The sequence below is a fragment of the Chiloscyllium plagiosum genome, unplaced genomic scaffold, assembly GCF_037043375.1.
Source record: "Chiloscyllium plagiosum isolate Xiang-an unplaced genomic scaffold, Cpla_swu_hap1 HiC_scaffold_3, whole genome shotgun sequence".
NCBI lineage: Eukaryota > Metazoa > Chordata > Chondrichthyes > Orectolobiformes > Hemiscylliidae > Chiloscyllium > Chiloscyllium plagiosum.
Window position 1 is genome coordinate 45,071,001 of NW_028270141.1, and position 4,358 is coordinate 45,075,358.

The window sequence follows — 4,358 nt, forward strand, 5'->3', positions numbered from 1 at the left end:
TTCTCTGTCTGTGTGACATTTGTTCTATTTTCTCTCTGTTGACTCAAAAAGTCTCTGACCGCACAAAAGTTTCAGTTTCAACACATTTTATTTCAGTTAAGCTGGCGAGAGATTGGACGTCAATCCCCAGAGTAGCAATCAAGCTATCTTTGGAGAACTATTAACAGACCTCTGGTCTCTAGCTTAAAAGCAATATGTTTTATAGTCTTCATGTGTGTCACTAATTTACTCTTTCTCATTCCCACATGATTTAAAATAGAGTTCTCATAAGTAAAAAGTAGATAAAGCAAGCCGATTAACAATGTTCTATTGATCAGCCTAATCATGGTACTGGGAAGAAGCATACACAGAAACATCTCCAAGGTTATGTAGAGACTCCTGCATTCTTGCAATTCATGTTCTCACAGTCACTGTGGCTGCAGCTGCCATTTTGAACTTGTAAGGCAAATTATTATTGCAAAATAGAGATTTACAAAATGGAGACTTTTAACTGTTGATTCCCCAATACTTTATCATTCCCTCCTTTTAATCATCTTATGATCAACCAAGCTGTTCTTAAAGCTTATAATGACAGTAATCAGATATCAGTGGCCATAAGCATCTGAATGTGAAAATGTAGGCAATTACAGTAAGTATTATAATCCCAAAATGTAACAACATACCCCCAATATTCCTGAAGAGACCCCAAACAGCCACCATCCCATGTCACTAACAAACCCATGTAAATCATAATCAATGTCTTGGAATTTCTGGATCTCCTGGGTAATGTGCTTGGAGGGATCAGTGATATTGGAGGATTTGTCAGGAATATTCCTACAACATTCCTACAATAGCACAAGTGCCGCTGTCCTTGGCTCATAGAAAGCCAAAGGCCAAGCAATTCTGAAGGGCCACTGTCCTGACTGCAACTAGTTAAGCATTGATATTAGTAAGGGCATTTGCAGTATCATTGGTGACAATTTCCGATAATGTCTTTAACTTACTTAATTCTTTGCCCTGCAAATGGAGTCCAGTAGGAGGGGAAGACATCCCAATCCAGGAAAGGAGACCATCGAGGCACCACTTGGTCCTTGAGGCTGAAAGTAACTTGTCTAAAATCCAAATGCAAGGCACAACATATCCTATATAACATGATCCCCACCTGTCTGAGGGAAGCCACAGATGGACTTTGAGTCCGCAAATAAAATAGGTGCCGTTATAGGCGGTTGGGCTAGAATATCTGCCCCTCCACAACTTGGAAGTAGGGTCATTCCAAAGGGAGACTGATGCCTTATTAAGGACGGTAGACCAAGTAAACAAAGAGAAACCAAATTTTGTCAAATTCTAGATAGATTCAATCCATATAAAGGAGCATCGACTAGACCCCACATAAATGCCACTGGAGAAGTTCCAGTCTTGACTAAAGCAAATGGTGTTGTTAATAGTATTGTTAAGGACTACCAGAAAAGGGGGTATATGGATCTGTTATAGCCGGGTTGACACCAATCTCTGAATAGGGTTTTATCATACCCTGCTGACCACCATTCTCACGTCCTCAGTTTTATCGGGATCACCGGAAGTGTTCCGGTGTATTAGTCATTTGTCCACCTTGGGCCAACTGAAGGAGATAGGCCATAAAGGAATACCCGCCTGTGAATAGGTGGCATATGAGCACATACCCAACAATCAGTTACTTTCCCCATCATTTGGGCACTCTGATAAGCCAAATACAAAAAGGTATTATGCTGTATAGATCATTTTAGTCACTTTCCCAGGGACAAAAAAAGAGTCGGTCTGAAATCATTCCACCCTCAAAGTGACATTCCCCAAAGTCACCAGTATTCACTACATTTTTCTTCCTTAATCCTTGTCTGTTCCTTCACTGACTCATTTACAGTCCTTACTATGGATCCAGTGGAGTTCTCCTTGCACTTTCACAGCGCTGGGAATGGTCAGCAACACCTAAAACAGTCCTTTCCACCTTAGCTCCATCTTTCCCTGGTTCCAGTTCTTAATCAGGACAAGATCTCCAAGTTCTACAGTGGGGTAGTCTCCCTCAAACGAATCATCAACTTCTCGATAGGCTTGGCGTACCTGTGAATGTAAACTTTGAAGAATTTTGGTTAACTTATGCAGATATTTTCCCACTTTTTTACCACTGTTGTAGCAGTATTATCAGTTGTTGGAATGGCTTTGATCCATCTACTAAATACATATACTATTACTATACAATATTTATAACAATGTGCTATAGGTGATTCTATAAAATCAAGTTGTAGACAAGTAAAAAGCCGACCAGGGGGTGGTTCCAGATCCGCAGGGCATCCCTTTTCAAGCCATCGTCTTTTACAAATCAAACATGCTCCAGCTCTTTTCATAGCTGCTTTCTGAAAGTCCAGGTGCTACCAGGTTTGTAATAAAGAATTAACCATTCCCTCCTTGTCCAAGTATATACAAATTACATGCATAATCAACTAAGATAGATAGGAGCAAAGAAGGAACACAAACTTGACGTGCAGGGGTAAGCCATAGCTTGGTTTGAGTATCGAGAGAGCACCCCATTTGAGTCCATAGTTTGTGGTCCTCAGCAGGAAGCGTCGCCCTGTAATTTCTGTATCTCATCCAGGTCTGGCATAACCATCCTGATGCTGTGTCTAACCAGGTTTTGCTGGGAACCCAATGGAACCAGAAGTAAGGGGTGTAAGGCCACCTGCTTGGCAGCAACATTTACCTGCACATTGCCCTTGGAGACCGTAGCCATTGCACCAGTGTAAGCCGAGTGCTGGCAATTGCAAAGCCTGTAAGAGGTTATGCACAAAAACAGCATTACTGATAGGCTGCCCCGTGAATTTAAAAATCCTCTGTGTTCCCACAAAACTCCATAATTGTGGGCCACGGCAAAAACATAATGAGAGTCAGTATACATATTTGCTGATATTCCTTTGCTAATATGCAAGCATGAGTGAGGACAAACAAATTTAGCTTTCTGTGCCGACAGCGGAGTTTCGAAAGCTGCTTGCTCAACAATCACAGAATCGGTGGCAACTGCATATCCTGAATGGTGTTGTCCTATCCTAGGGAGGGCAAGAAGTTCAATAAAACTGCGGTATTGGTTTTACAGCTGGATACGCCATTGCTGATGAGAAGGAAATCATCCACATACTGTACTACCTCCAATTCCTGCAGTAATTCCACCGTGACGATAAGGACACTTTGCTCTGCAGTGGCCATTTCTCCCACAGTTAAAACAAGGGCCTGTCATTCATCCCTGGTGGGGATTTCGCTGTCTTATTCTGCGTCCCAAAGGTGTAGCACTGGGTCCTGCCTGACTCCCTTTCCAGGGTCCCCTCGGAAAAAGAGTCTTTTGAAAAAGTAACAAAGAAGATTGATGAGGGCAGAGCAGTGGATGTGATCTATATGGACTTCAGTAAGGCGTTCAACAAGATTTCCCATGGGAGACTGATTAGCAAGGTTAGATCTCATGGAATACATGGCAAACTAGCCATTTGGATACAGAGCTGCCTCAAAGGTAGAAGACAGAGGGTGGTGGTGGAGGGTTTGTTTTTCAGACTGGAGGCCTGTGACCAGTGGAGTGCCACAAGGATCGGTGCTGGGTCCACTACTTTTTGTCATTGAGATAACTGATTTGGATGTGAGCTTAAGAGGCATAGTTAGTAAATTTTCAGTTGAAACAAAAATTGGAGATGTAGTGGTCTGCGAAGAAGGTGACAACCTCAGATTACAACGGGATCTTGATCAGATAGGCCAAATGGGCCAAGAAGTGGCAGATGGAGTTTAATTTAGATAAATGTGAGGTGTTGCATTTTGGGAAAGCAAATCTGAGCAGGACTTATACACTTAATGATAAGGTCCTAGGGAGTGTTGCTGAATAAAGAGACCTTAGAGTGCAGATTCATAGCTCCTTGAAAGTGGAATCGCAGGTAAATAGGGTAGTGAAGAAGGCATTTGGTATGCTTTCCTTTAATGGTCAGAGTATTGAGTACAGGAGTTGGGAGGTCATGTTGCAGCTGTACAGGATATTGACTGGGCACTTTTGGAATATCGCGTGCAATTCTGGTCTCTTTCCTATCGGAAGGATGTTGTGAAACTTGAAACAGTTCAGTAAAGATTTACAAGGATGTTGTCAGGATTGGAGGGCTTGAGCTACAGGTCGAGGCTGAATAGGCTGGGGCTGTTTTGCCTGGAGCGTCGGAAGCTGAGGGGTGACATTATAGAGGTTTATAAAATCATGAGGGGCATGGATAGGATAAATAGACAAAGTCTTTTCCCTGGGTGGGGAAGTCCAAAAGTAGAGGACATAGGTTTAGGGTGAGATGGGAAAGATAAAGATATAAAAGAGACCTAAGGGGGAACTTTTT